This window comes from Telopea speciosissima, chromosome 5 (genome assembly GCF_018873765.1).
Source record: "Telopea speciosissima isolate NSW1024214 ecotype Mountain lineage chromosome 5, Tspe_v1, whole genome shotgun sequence".
NCBI classification, from domain to species: Eukaryota; Viridiplantae; Streptophyta; class Magnoliopsida; order Proteales; family Proteaceae; genus Telopea; species Telopea speciosissima.
Window position 1 is genome coordinate 66,910,184 of NC_057920.1, and position 15,693 is coordinate 66,925,876.

Genomic DNA, 15,693 nt, shown 5'->3' on the forward strand with positions numbered 1-15,693 from the left:
TATTTCTAGTGTTGCTATAAATTTTTCATGTTTGGTTTTTCTAACCTTTTATTAATCTTATATATTAACAATTCATGGTAGCACTCATTGGAAAATGCACATTTCATCAATCCTCCTTGATTTTGGCAGGTCAATATTCACCAGATTTTCTACTCAAGCAATTGGATTCTCATATATTTAGAAAGATCAGGCATGTACTAGGAGATCCTGCAAAAATGGGGCTTGGAGATATCACCGTCATTTCTTCCCCACTTCAAAATGTGTTGGAGAGGTTACTGATGTCCTTGACAATGCTCCGAGATGCAGAGGTTCAGAAATTGGGATATCCAGCAAAACAGAAGAGGTTTCTTGAACATCAACCTCTATTTGAACGCCTAGGGAATATATTAGAGCGCATTGCTTCATGTGTTTCGGAACCAACACCTTCTAGTCGACCACCACGTTTTTCTTTATTTGGTAAATCTAGTCAAGCACATGAAAAAGATGAGGCGCTTTATATCATAAACTCAATGTATGATAGTTCAGTTGAACTAGAGAACATCACCTTGCAATTGGAATCTATTGGAAAGCTTGTCACATTTTCATCTTCTGAAGAAATGGCTCAAATCGGTGAAATTGAAAAGGCAGGGGGACCAGATAAAGATCCACTTCTTCCAGTTCATACTTATCATGAGATTGTACAGTCCAAGCCTGGAAACATGGACACCAAGGTTGATGAAGGATCAACTTCTGAAGTTGCTAATACCTCAGATGTATGTGAAAGCTTTCGCAATCTTCCTCAACATCTAAAGAGATGTGTTGTATACACTTGCTTTCTATTTCTTGGAGATAAAGCATTTCATGAGGATTCATTGATCCAGTTATGGATTGCCGAGGGCTGTATACAGACAAGAAAAGAACAACTTGCGGAGAGGGGTCAAATATATTTCAAAGAACTTCGCATACAAGGTATTTTTCAGCAATATTCTGACCCTCAATTTTTTGCTCCTAGAAGAGAGTCAGAATACAAAGTTCATATGAATGTTCGTGAACTAGTAAAACAATGTTGTCCGGAGGAATATACTGTAGTGGAGGAGGGTGGATCAAATAAGTTATCTCCGGGGACTTTGCATTCCATGCTGTTGCTTGGTGGCAAAATTGGAAAGTTTGATACGAAAATATATAAACGGTTTTACAAGGCAAAGTTGTTACGCACACTTAAATTCCAGAATGAGTGTGGAAGGCCGATGATCAATTACGTTTCTCAGGAATTGTTTGAGAAATTGAGATTCTTACGAGTTTTGGATTTGAGCTTTACAGGAATCAAGGAGTTGCCTACCTCTGTTTGCAACTTGAGATATTTACGCTACCTTGATGTCTCCAGCACCCGAATCAGACAGTTGCCAAAATCAATGAGTAAACTCGATAAACTCGAAACATTGAAGCTTAGAGATTGCTTAGACGTGGTCGGGTTACCCAATGAAATGAATAAGCTGAGTAATCTTCAGTATCTCGATCTGAATGGGGTGCATCAATTGACTTCCATGCCTCCAAGAATGCGGGAGTTAACTAATCTACATACACTGACCACATTCATTGTGGGAAAAGAGAAAGGGTGTCAGATTGAAGAGTTGAAATTCATGAAGAAGCTTAGAGGATCACTTTGCATAACAAAGATGGAGAATGTTACCAAAGACCAGGCTAATGAAGCTCGATTTGGCGATGAGGTTGAAATTCACGAACTGGAGTTCCAATGGAATTCATTTCACCAACAGAAGTTCCCGGGGAAGAATGAAGGTGAGATGAAATTTAATCTTATTGAGCCTCATCCCTTAATCGAACAGTTAAAGATCACAGGGTATGGTGCTGAAAGCTTTCCAAAGTGGAATTGGGGAATAAAATTCCAGAGACTCACATTTATCCACCTAAGAAACTGCTATTGCTTCCATCTTCCAGAGCTTGGAGAACTCCCTTCCCTCAAGTCATTGTACATACATGAAATGCATTTATTGAGAGAGCTAAACCTTGATTCTTTAGGTCTTTTCCCGAGTTTAGAAATTCTGGAAATCAATGGAATGCCGCGCTTGGAAATATGGACACCAATAAAGAGGGAAGATCACATGCCTTCGCTTCGTGAGCTTACAATCAATACCTGCCCAAATCTGCTCCAACTTCCAGAGTTCAAGAACCTCAAATCTCTACAACGTTTGACAATTAGAGATTGCCCCACATTCGTCTTTTTTCCAGGTAAAAAGCTACCGGGTAGTCTTCAATCATTGATTATTTCGGGATGTGAGAGATTTGAAGAACAGTACCGGATGGAAGCAGGCGAATGGAACATGCTAACAGCAAGCATTCCTGAAATCTGCATTGGGCACCAACGGATATCTGGAACAGGTAAATCTCAGTTCCATTAGAAGCACGTCAGAGCTCAATTTACATTATTTGTTTTTTTGCTTTTTTGTGTGGTAAAATTTACATTATTTTATGTGTAATGCTATGAGTTATTTGCATTGTCATTTTTATATAGTTCATAATTTTAATTTAGTTTTTGGTAAAAGGATAATACTTTGTTATTAGTTGAGCATTGATGAAAGAATATAATTGACAAGCCTATAGAAAAGAAAATTCTTAATTTAAACAAAAGCGATTAGTCGTATCCCCTGTTTTGCCAGGGCAGCAAATAGTTCAGTTTTTTTTTTTCCCTTTTTTGTGTCGAACACAAATTGAGATGCTCTTACTGATAGTCAGCCTGTAGCACAAGTATAGACTGAGAACCCAAATTGTACTGAGGCCAACAACTGAGGAAACTGAGAGAACTTAGTAATAACAAATACATGCTTCACATAACCATCATGGCTCTGAGCCAAAGCGTGAGAGCCAAAACAAAAATGAGCAATACTGGAATTGAAATCAAAGACTGAGAGCCAAAAACAGAGAAGAACCAGAAACAGGAGGCCGGGTCATGCCCAGCAGTAACACAGCATCAATCCTCCAATTCTCTAATGAATGGACGGCCCTTAAAAATTTTCAAAAGTTAATCCGTTAGGAAATACCAAATATTCATTTTCTTCCAACGTTTCTTTTTGAGGTTACTAGTATTTTGCCTTGTTGGACTGGAAATAGAACAGTCAAAGCCCTTGGTCAACACTCGTGATGGTCCAACATCCCTGTTGTAATGTGTTATGTGCCTGGATTGTGATATGGGGATGCACGTGTGGTTGGGTTGGATGATAACCTACAAATCGTACGTGGAGTACTTCTATGGGATTAGGGCATGTTGTATGATAGTGTAACTGAGTAGGAGTCGTGGTATTGGTAGTTCTTGTTTATAAGTGGGATGCATGAGTTAGTAGGATTAGATAGTTATGTAACTTGTAATGTGAAGAGATTAGCCATTATAGAAGTTGTAATACGTGGTATTAGGAGTTATAATCGACTACCATTTTGAGTCTATTTAATAGGCGTAAGAGGAATACAAGGTAGACATTGAAAACTATAATCTCTAATAAGGTTGCCTTTTTTGCCTGGCAGGTTTTATGTGGGGGGATTGCTATGGATGACGCAATCAGGAAACTTGGAATTCCCTTGAAATCTAAATGCCAGTGTTGTGGCTCCCCCAAGATTGAAACAATGTCCCATTGTTTGGTGTGGGGGGGAACTACTTCTAAAGTGTGGGGTTTTTTCTCTCGGTTGTTTGAAGTAGAAATTATACTGATGCAAAAAGTGAAGAGTAGAATTCTATTTAGGCAAAGTCAAGCAAAGGGTAAGAGCCTATGTGGTGTCATTATTGGCTTGATTCCGGCTCTTATTATATGGGAATTGTGGAAAGAGAGGAATAATAGAAGACATGGAGAGAGGCCCTGGTCGGCAAGCAAGATTGTGGAAGTTGTTAGAAATTGGATTCATGAGGTTCCTATGAGCTACAACTTTGCGAAGGCACCATCTATGCAGGACTCACTCATGCTTCAATTTTTTGGTTTATCCCCTCACCTCCCCATCCAAATGCCTCCAATACTGGTGTATTGGTGTCCCCCTTTCAATCTGATAAAGCTTGTTGGCCCATTGGCAGTACTGGTAGTGTGTTATCATTGTTGGCAACCAAGTGCAAACAAATTAGGAGATGTTTGTTAGAAGTGTTCAAGGACATTTTAGTCCTCTTACATCTCTCAGGGGCAAAAATGGTAATTTGGCACAACTAATAAGCAAGTGATAATACTCATTGTGCTGATGGTTGTGTGTTGGCAAATGCCTATGTGCTTATTCTTCCTTATTTTCAGGAGAGAAAGAGGAGAGAGAAAATTGAGGCGGACCCCACAAAGAGTATCTAACATGCCTGAGGTGGCAGCCAAGTGGTCGAACAGTGATAAAGTTGAGGTGATGTGGCCTAGTAATGGTGTAGACAAAAGGAATTTCAAAATGGAGTATTTACTACACTTTGGAAAAGTATAGCATAAAAATCTTCCATACTTTGCCAAAATTTGGCCAAGTTTTCCAAATGAGCATTCGATTGGTGTTTCTTTGTATCAGGGGTTTCATTTGCAATTCATTAAGAATTTGGTCTATAGGGACATGCATAGTTGAAGTGAAGGACTTATTTACAAATGACATAAAGTTGAAAAGGGGTTATATGCAATTTTGAGAGTTTGGAATGCTAAGGGCATCGATTCATATTGAAGGATTTGAATCTCTAAAGATTCTATTTCAAAGGATTCTATTAAGTGCAAAAGCTGGCACATCATGTGTGACTCTTCCCTTTTTGAAAGTCACAAAGCTGAACATTAAATGAAGGTTTTAACGTCTTTTTGGAGATGCTATATAATGAATTGGTTCTTGGATAAAGTGAAGAGATTTGAATTGTACCACCCTCTAGGAATTCAAAATGTGGCATCACCTTTTTCAAGCTTGACTTTTTGTGAAGCTTTAAAAGCTTGGAATGCGTTCAACATGCGCTCTTGAGATTCTTTTAATCATCCATTCGCTCATGTCTCAGTGAAAGTGACAAGTCTGATGACCCATCTGACACCATCTCTACGGTCATCAATGCACCTCATTTTCTTACTCCAATCTGATGGTCTACATTTAATATAATCTGTGCACCTCCATGTTTCCTTGATTCCATGCTTAGCCAGAGCTTAGTACACGTGCATAAAAGATTCCAAATAGAATTTTATCATTGGCCGATCTTTGAAGCTCCATATCTTGGTCGTCCGATGTTCGTTTTGGGTGAACCACCTATCAAAATTCTCAGTAAAATACCATCTTTGTCCTTGCATCAAAAGAACTTGAAGAAAAGACTCAAGAATTAGGGAAAAATAAAGGAGAACCTTAAGAAAGCTTAGGTAAAGAGTTGAAGAAGCTTGAACATGATTTTAATGGAAATTTTGGTTGGGTTTTGATGCTCTTCATCACTTGGAAGTCAGATTGACAGTGTTTTTACATCAACTTTTCAAAGTTTAGCCTTCCAAGAGCATTGGTGGAGTACTTCAAGTGGCTTAGTCCACTTTGGTAATCTCTAAACCATTTCCTTTATATTGTAAGTAGATTATGAGCTTGTTGGGATGAACTTCATGAGCCACATGTGATGAAATTTTGGGAATTATAGTTTTGGTTGTATTTTCTCAAGTTGTAAGCCTTGTTGAGTTGATGCTCAACAGATGTCTGTGAAAATTTCTTGCATAGTTGTTGCTATTGTAAGGGGGGTTATTGCCCTTAACAGTATTAAGGCATTGTTGGAAGCAGGAGTAGAGACTCCTGTTGCAGTCAAATTGTAATTTGTGTTGGGTAATACACGAAGCCCAGGTTTGGGCATTACCCCGTGGATTTAGGCTTAGGCCGAACCTCGTTTATCTATGTGCATTGCCTTATGGATTTGGAGTACTTTTATTTTGTAGTATGGGCATACACCCTAAGTAGGCCAGACCATTTTCGATTGGAGGTTGGGGGTATATGTGAACTATAGTCGGTAATTACAGAGTGCTCCGGCTGGTGGTGTTTACAGGGACGGTTGTGTGTGGTCTGTCAGGACAGTTATGAGAAGATTTTTATTGAACAGTAATTCACCCCCCTCTCAGTGTCAGCCTAGGAACTTCAAGTAGTATCAGAGCAACAGGTTCCGCAGGGAGTTAAGCTTTAGTGCTTTGGGTGTTTGATACAGAAATTGGCAGTATGGCTTCACATGACAGTCACAATGGACATGGTAGTAGGATTCTGTACTTTGATGGCACTAGTTACAACTTCTGAAAAATCAAGATGGAAGCATATTTAAAGTCTCTTGGTTATGGTGTGTGGCTAACAGTGAAGAATGGCTATACTCTACCTACCATAGACATTGTTGTTGAGTCTGAAATGAAAAAGTTGGAAAATGATGCCAAGGCACTGAATGCTCTCCATAGTTCTCTATCTACAAATGAGTTTACAAGGGTTGTAGGTTGTGCTACATCTAAGAAAATATGGGACAAGTTGTAGAGTATATATGAAGGTGATGAAAGGATTAAAGAAGCAAAGCTACAACACTACAGGGCTCAGTTTGAAGGTCTAAAGATGACTTAAGAAGAGACAATTGATGTATTTATGAACAGGATGAATGAAATGATTGTCAACTCTATCAGAGGCCTAGGTGAGCAGATTACAGATGCAGTTGTGATAAAAAAAATCCTTCGATTTGTACCTGAAGTATACAATGCCAAGGCGTCAGCCATTAATGAGGAATCAAGGAATCTAAATCAGTTGAGTTTGAATGACTTGCATACAAATTTGACAGCCTATGAGATGAGGATGGTTAAGCCCAAGACCACAAGTAAAGAAGCAGCTTTCAAGACTATGAGCAAAATGAAGAGTTTGAAAATAAGTGAAGAAAGTGATTCTGAAGACTCAAATGATGAATTGATTGCCTACCTTGCTAAGAGGTTGAAGAAGAGACATGATAAGTACAAAGGAAAGCTTCCCTTGAAATGTTTCAATTGCGGTGGTATAGGACATTTTGCTTCAAAATGCCCTAAGAAAGACAAAATCAACCTCTCTAATGATGAAGAAGAAAGTGAGTCAAAGAAGGAAAAGAAGAAGTATGTTACAAGGAAGAAAAACTACTTCAAGAAAAAGAGTTTGATGATAAAGAAAGACAATAGCAATTCTGAAGAAGAATCAGATGAAGAAGAATCTAAAGATGAGAGATATGAAACATTCTTTATGGCCTAGGGAAGCAACACCTCTCACAAGAGTAATGAAAAATCTGATGAAGGAGAGGAATTTGAAGGTTAATGTGACCATGAGGCTGAACTATTTCATGCTTTAACAGAACTTAAAAGGGAAAGAAAGAAAAATAAGAATTTGTAAAGCAACCTTGCGGAATCACAAGAAGATATCACCCAGTTGAAGTCCACTGTTAAAGAACTAGTCAAGACAAATGATGACATGAGTCTTAATCTCACTTCAAAAGTTGAGGCATGTACTATATTGGAGAACCAATTATTATCTCTAAAAGCTGAATTTGAAAAGACTTGCAAGATGGATTATCTTGCAGTTGCTACTTCATCTCCACCAGCTTCAGTGTTGAGTTCTAAGGGAAAGGAAGTTAGCTTTCAAGTGGAGGATCATTCCATTGACATTGTTGAAGGTAATGTTCTGGATGAAGTCTTAAGTTACCAAAGACCCCTACAAAACAAGACTGGACTTGGATATGATAAAGGCAACATATCTGGTGTCGTTAAAACAAAAGGACAGGGAACTGCAAACAACCCTGTGAGATTTGTGAAGGAAAATAGAAGAATTCAAGATCTGAGAAGACTGCTAAGAATAAGACTGGCAGTGATGGTTACACTACAGTTAATTACAAGAGTTACATGGGACATTTAGGTAACACTTGGCAGAGATAGAACTACGTACTTCTATGGTTATTGTTATGGTTGCAACAGCTTTGGTCATAGGATGGCAAACTGTAGAAGACTAATGAAGCCCATGACAATTCCTAGTAGAAACAAGTTTGCACCACTAGCATAGGAACTTGTTGAGTGCTACAGATGCTATAGGTTGGGTCATATTGCTAGAAATTGTGACACATTGCTTGCTTCTCAAATGCAAGTAAATAGAAAGTTTGCAAGATTTCCCCAACAAGAGCAACAACAAAGAAGAAAAATTGATGGTAAGAAGAAAGGAGGGAAACCAAAGCCAAAGCCTATTAGTGTGGCCAAAAAAGCTATTTCGGTTGAAAAAGGAAGGAGAGATGATAACAAATCTCTAGTACTACAGACAGCTTTTAAAGCACACAGTAAGTCATCTCCTTGGATCTTGGATAGTGGATGTTCCTCACATATGACAGGTGACAAAGCAAGATTCTTAAGTCTTGAGCAAGTTGACAGTGGCTCAGTGAGATTTGGCAATAATAATGGTGCAAAAATTGAAGAAAATGGTCCAGTCAACTTAAATCAAAGTAAAATCAAGTCAGACAATGTTTTATAAGTGAGTGGACTCAAACACAACCTACTTAGTGTGAGTCAAATTTGTGATGATGGAAATGAGGTGATATTCACAAAGGAGGATTTTGTAATCAAGAAGGCAACTAGTGGAAAAACAATGGCAAGAGGTACAAGGACATTTGGGAACTTGTATGTGCTTAATGAAGGTTTTGAAAGCAGTTGCTTATTGAACCAAGAAGATGAACATTGGTTATGGCATCGAAGACTTGGGCATCTAAATTTCAAGAATTTGGCCAAAATCCATAAAAGAGAAGCAGTTAGAGACCTACCAAGGATGAAAATTCCTAAAAATCATGTGTGTAGTTTATGTCAAAATGGTAAGCAAACCAAGGCAACCTACAAGCCCAAGGAGCACCACTCAAGCAAACCCGTAGACTTAATTCACACAGATTTATGTGGTGTTATGAGAATCCAAGCTACTGAAGGTGAGAGATACTTCATTCTGTTCATTAATGAGTACTCAAGGATGACATGGGTTACATTTCTCAAGGATAAGACCGAGGCTCTGGATGCTTTTAAAGTGTTCAAGAAGAAGGTTGAGAATGAAACTGGAAAAACTATTAAATGCTTAGGGTTAGATCAAGGTAAGGAGTTTACCTAGAATTTATTTTTTGCCTTTTGCAATGAGAATGGAATTAGAATCCAACATTCTGCAGCCAAAACCTCTCAACAAAATGGGGTAGTAGAGGAAGAACAAAACAGTTCAAGAGATGGCAAGGTCTATGCTAGTTGAGAATAATGTTGCAAGAAAATTTTGGAAAGAAGCAATGTTGACCTCTATCTATATTCAAAACAGATGTTCTTTGAGACGTAATGAGAACAAAACTCCATATGAACTGTGGTTTGGGAGAAAAGCTACAGTTAAGTATTTTAGAGTGTTCAGTTCCAAGTGTTACATCAAAAGGAAGGATGACAACCTAGGAAAATTTGATGACAGAGTAGATGAAGGAATTTTCTTGGGTTACTCTTCAAAAAGTAAGGCATACAAGTGTTACAACAAAAGACTGTGCAAAGTGATTGAGAATTCAGATGTGAAAGTAGATGAAACTCTACCAAACTCAAAGTTAGTACAGTTAGAACCAGATTTTGAAGAGTCCATTGATGTTGATAGAACAGTTGAGGCAGAGGTAGAGGCAAAAAAGAAAGATGACACAGACTCAAAAATTCAAGAAACAGCAGTAGAAGTTCACAAGGATGGTAGACTTAAAGACAACAAATGGCTAAAAATACATCCCTCACACCAAATCATTGGAGATAGATGAAGGAATGAAAACTAGAAGAAAAGCAAGAACAACAGCTTTTTCTTTGCTATCATAGGTAGAACCCAAAAATGTTTAAGAAGCTTGGAGAGATGAACATTGGGTAAAAGCCATGCATGAAGAGCCAGACCAAATTGAAAAGAACAACACATGGGAGTTGATTCCTAAGCCAACTGGAAAAAAAGTGATAGGCACAAATGGGTCTTCAGAAACAAGTTGAATGAGGACGGAGTGGTTGTAAGAAACAAAGCCAATTTGGTTTGCAAAGGCTATGCTCAGGTGGAAGGGATAGACTTTGATGAAGCATTTGCACCTGTTATAAGGATGGAGTCAATCAGGATGTTTTTGGCATTGGCAATGTACAAGGACTTCAAAGTATATCAAATGGATGTCAAATCAGTATTTCTGAATGGCAATCTTGAAGAAGAAGTTTATATTGAGCAATCAGATGGATACCAACTTGGAGATGACCCAAATAAGGTATGTAAATTGAAGAAGGCACTCTATGGTTTGAAACAGGCGCCAAGGGCATGGTACTCTAGGTTAGACACATATCTACATCAATTTGGACTGAGGAAAGGCAAGGTTGACAGTAACTTGTATGTGATGACAGAGGACAGTGGCCAACTGATGGTTGTGGTATATGTGAATGACATCATCTTCGAGGGTCAGTGTAATGAGCTATGTCAACAATTTACAGAGAACATAAAGGAGTTTGAAATGTTCATGCTGGGGGAATTATCTTACTTTTTGGGTTTGCAGGTAAATCAAAAGAAGAATAGCATCTTCATCTTCCAAACAAAGTATGTCAAGGCGATGTTAAGAAATTTTATGATGGAGGATAGCAAACCAGTAAGTACCCCCATGGTTGCTGGTTGTAAGCTGAGTTTAAATGATGAGTTAGCTTCAGTGGGTCAAATAAAATACAGGTCAATGATTGGGAGATTATTGTATCTGACAGCATCACGACCTGATATAATGCAATTAGTTTGTTTGGTTGCAAAGTTTCAGTCCAACCCCCGCAGTTAAGAGGATTTTCAGGTACATTTAGGAAAATAGGGAACACCCATGGTTAGTCAGGCCCGGTCAGACCTTGAGCTTTTCGGAACTGACATGGTTGGGTTGAATCATGACAAAGCTGGGCTTGGACTAAGATATCCCAGCCAGACCTCGAGCGGGATGAGCTTGAGGCTGAGCTAAGAGTGTGAATAATGAATCATGTGGCTCTTCTATTCTCATTAATTATCATTAGAAGTACATTGGTATATATACTAAGACATACGGTTACACATACACATCAATTCTAGATCAAGTGAACAACTAGGTGAACCAACTACGTAACCGTTGTTGAGCTAGCAACAAAAACACGTAGAGATGTATCCACAACACGCCCCATAAGCACAACGGGGGTGCCACCATGAGCTTGGTCTTGAGAAGAGAGAAACATTGATGAGATAAACCTTTGGTGAGAATATCAGCCAACTGATCCACTGTGGAGATAAATTGAACCACAAGATACTTTGAAGCCACCATGTCCCGTACAAAGTGAAAATAAATTTTAATGTGTTTTGTGCATGAACATAAAGGGTTCGTCGTAAGATAGGTAGCCCTAACATTATCATACCATACAACAAGTGTTGAGGGACAAAAAACTCTAAGCTCCCGAAAGAGTGACCGTAACCAAACCAACTTTGTTGCAACTGCAACAACAGCATGATACTCTGCCTCGATGGATGAACGAGAAACCATTTTTTTCTTGTGAGAGGACCACGAAATCAAGTGAGAGCCAATAAACACACAATATCCAGTGGTGGATTTTCAATCAAGGGGGTAACCTGCCCAATTTGCATCTGAGTAGGCAACAAGAGAGATAGTCGACTGGGGATAATAGAACAACCCATCAGAAGAGTGTGTTTGATGTAGCGTAAAATAAGCTTCACCCCAGTCCAATGGATATCAGTAGGGAAGTGCATAAATTGGGCCACTCGACCAACAGCAAAACTCAAATCAGGTCAAGTAATGGTCAGATATTGTAGGGCACCCACAACCCGACGATACTCGGTTCCATCATCCATAGGCGTGTCTGATGTAAGAGATAAACCTGAGCCACGGGGGAGCTCACGGATTTGGCAGTGGCCATATCGATGGAAGCAAGTAGATCTGTAACATATTTCTATTGGTTAATAAAGAAGTCAGCAGGTGATCGTGTGATTTCCATTCCCAAGAAATAATGGAGCTCCCCAAATCCTTTAAAGCAAACTCACCAGAGAGATGCTTAACCAAGGAAGTCATAGCCGTCGGATCATTCCTAATAAGAAGTAAATCGTCAACATATACTAACAAGTAAAGAACCGTATCCTTGGACCGGTAGATGAAAAGTGAGGTGTCGGTCTTTGAAGCCTTAAAAGCATAGGATGACAGAGCACCACTTAGGCGAGTGAACCAAGTGCATAAGGCTTGTTTAAGCCCATACAAGGATTAGGCGAGTGAACCAAGTGCGTAAGGCTTGTTTAAGCCCATACAAGGATTTCCGTAAGCATTACACATGTGAAGGGTTGGTTGGATCCTCAAAACCTGTGTGTTGTTGCATGTGAACTGTCTCTGTTAAGTGACCATGTAAAAGGCACTTTGGACGTCAAATTGCCGTAGGGGCCAATTATATGTAACCACTAGGAAAAGGCCAATTATATGTAACCTCTAGGGAAAAGATCAATCGAATTATAGTGGAGTGAATGACAAGACTAAAAGTGTCCGTATAGTTCAGCTCGGGAAGCTGGTGAAATCCCTTAGCAACCAAACGCGCTTTGTAGCACTCAATGGAACCATCAGCCTTCTTTTTAATTTTAAAGACCCACTTACACCCCACAATATTTTGACCCACATGAGATGGAACCAATTCCCACGTACCATTACGTAACAATGCATCAAATTCATCTTGCATGGCCTTGCGCCAGTCTTGAGAACGTATAGCTTGGATATAACACGTAGATTCCATAGTATCAAGGTTAGATTCAGCAACCAAATTGAGCCTCTGTATAAGCCGAAGAGAACCAGTGCGGGAATGTGTTTGCATAGGGTGTGGAGCTAGGCCAGGTGGTGCTAATGATAAAGGATCAGTAGTGGGCCCTGGGAGAATGACACCAGTGGGCTGGGCGATGGACCTTGGTGAAATAGCCAGTGGGGAAGAGGAATTCACGCCAGCAGTGAGGCATGGAATGGGCTGGGCAGTGGGTCTTGGAGTGGACTGTGGTAATGGAACGCCACCAGCTGTGGGTCTCGTAGAATAGGGCAACAAAATAGGGCTGGCGACGCAAACCACAGATCAAACATCTCAGAAGTAGGGGACCAAGAAGAAGTGGTGGAGAAGGGAAATTGATCCTCATCAAAAATAACATGCCACACAACGTATAGACGTTTGGTGGTGAGATCAAGGCACTTATAGCCCTTATGAGATACAGAGTAGCCAAGAAAAACACACGGCTTGGAACGGGCTTCAAGTTTGTGTCAAACATAAATCCAAAGCCAAGGAAAACAAACATAGCCAAATGTATTTAGAGAAAGGTAATCTAGATCAGTCTTAAACAACCATTGCAGAGGACATTGTTGACCAATCAATGGTGATGGCATGCGATTGTAAAGATAGACAGAGGTAAGAAAGGCATAGCTCCAATAAGCAGGAGGTAGATTAGCATACAAGAAAAGAGTTAAACCTGTTTCAACAATATATCGGTGTTTCAATTCAACAACACCGTTCTGCTCCTGGGAATGGAAGCATGAAATGCGACGCAAAATACCATGAAGTTGAAGGAAGAATCAAGAGACTGAAATTCACCACCTCCATTGGTTTGAAGACACTTAATGTTACAGGAAAAATAATTTTCAACCAGTGTCTTAAAATGTTGAAAAATTGAAAGAACATCTGATTTGCGAGACATGGGATATAATCACGTATACTTGCTAAAATCATCCATGAAAATGACATAATAGGAAAAATGATCCACATAAGGTACAGAATAGAAAGTAGATTCATCTTGATATTAGGAACAACTAAAACATTACTAAAATGAAAAACATGACCACCAGTAAGAATGTTAGCAGATCCAGAATGAGAAATTGAAAGTGGATGTCCATTAGCTATGATAATGTGATCAGAACCAAAGTACGGAGAACTAATTACAAGGTTTGTAATGTCTACAGTAATGTGATTGTTAGAGCCTATATCCAGAAGCCATTTAAAAGAAACATTAGAGGTGACAGAGAATAAGGAGGAAGTGAAGCAATTACCAACAAAAGCATGGTTAAAGCGTTGTGGGCAATGGGATGCTTGATGCCTGGCTTGAGTATTGGCAAAGCAATCCTGAAGAGGAGGGCAGCGTCATCGGTGAAGGATAGGGATGATTTTGAGCATCAGAACAACCAGATTGACCATAAGAACCAGGGGGAGAGCTGGACTGAGAGTCATACTTGTGAACACCAGTCTAAAAACCAGAGGAAAAATCACGCCAACCATAGCGACCATAAGATTCAGGTTGGCGACTAGACCAACGACCCCCACCACGATAGTTTGATCGAAATCCTCCACGAGTAAAGGAGCGCGTAGTGCTAGAATCAGAAGCAGAGGCACCAATAGAGCAGCCAGACAAACCAGAAGTAGAGGCCACATTAGCAGTGCAAATCAAACCAGAACCTACGTCTACAGTAGAGCGAAGGAAATTCTCATGACTGAGAAGAAGGCCAGACAGCTCAACATAGGTCACCAAAGTGGCACAAAGACGAACTGAAGTTGCAAAATTGCGGTAGTCAAGTCCAAGACCACGAAGCACCACATGAAACAGATCCTCATCCCTAATCGGCTGGTTAATAGCAGCTAAAGTATCAGCAATTGTGCAAATAAAAAGAAGATAATCTATGATGGAATCACCGCAACGCTGAAGTCGAAACAAATGATCCTTCAGATCCATAATCCTCGTGCGAGAAGGAGCAAAAACGCAAGCGATACTATTCCTGGCCTCAAGAGAGGTTGTTGCACCAACAACGTGAGAGATCGGTGTTTCAGACAACGAAGAGATCAGCCAGCTAAGGATTAACTTGTCTTGACACTCCCATAGCGCCATCGCATCAGGATCATCAAACATCAGATGAGGAAAAGAACCATCAATGAACCCTAAAAGATCATAACCGCGAAGAAGAGGAAGAAATTGAGTCCTCCACAACATGTAGTTTGAGGAATTGAGATTCAATGGCAACTGAGACATGACATTGGGTGAGTGAATTGCCATAGAAGAGGAAGAGCGAGAGATAGAAGAAGAACCAGAGGTCACCATAGAAGATGAAAAGAAATCAAGAAACCAGGAATGAAAAGCAAGAAACCAGAAACCAGAAATGAAAAGCAAGAAAGCAGAAACCGGAAATGAAAGCTGACTCGTGAGAGTGACAGGCTCATGATACCATGTGAATAATGAATCATGTGGTTCTTCTTTTCTCATTGATTATCATTAGAAGTACATTGGTATATATACTAAGACATACAGTTACACATACACATCAATCCTAGAACAAGTGTAAAACTAGGTGAACCATGTAATCGTTGCTGAGCTGGTAACACCAACACGTGGAGATGTATCCACAACAAAGACGACCTAAGGTTGGGATGGGGTTTTAAAAAACTCAGCTACGGCATGGTTAATTCACTATAATTCTTTGGCAAGCTAGATAGCCTCTTGTATTGGTCATATCTTAAGTTTGGTGGTTCAACTCAAGCATGTAGTCTACATAGTGATAGACTTTTTCCTTTGTGTTTTCAATTGTAAAACTGTTTTAGTTTTTCTTGACTTTATAATCATTTTTAAAAGTATTGTTTTTGCCCCAAAGGTATTCTCCATTAACCTTGGAATTCGACAGATGGTGTTGGAGATTTTCAACATAATGATGTTGGGAATAGCCCCACATCAGAAACGTAAAGGTAAATATTTAAGTATATT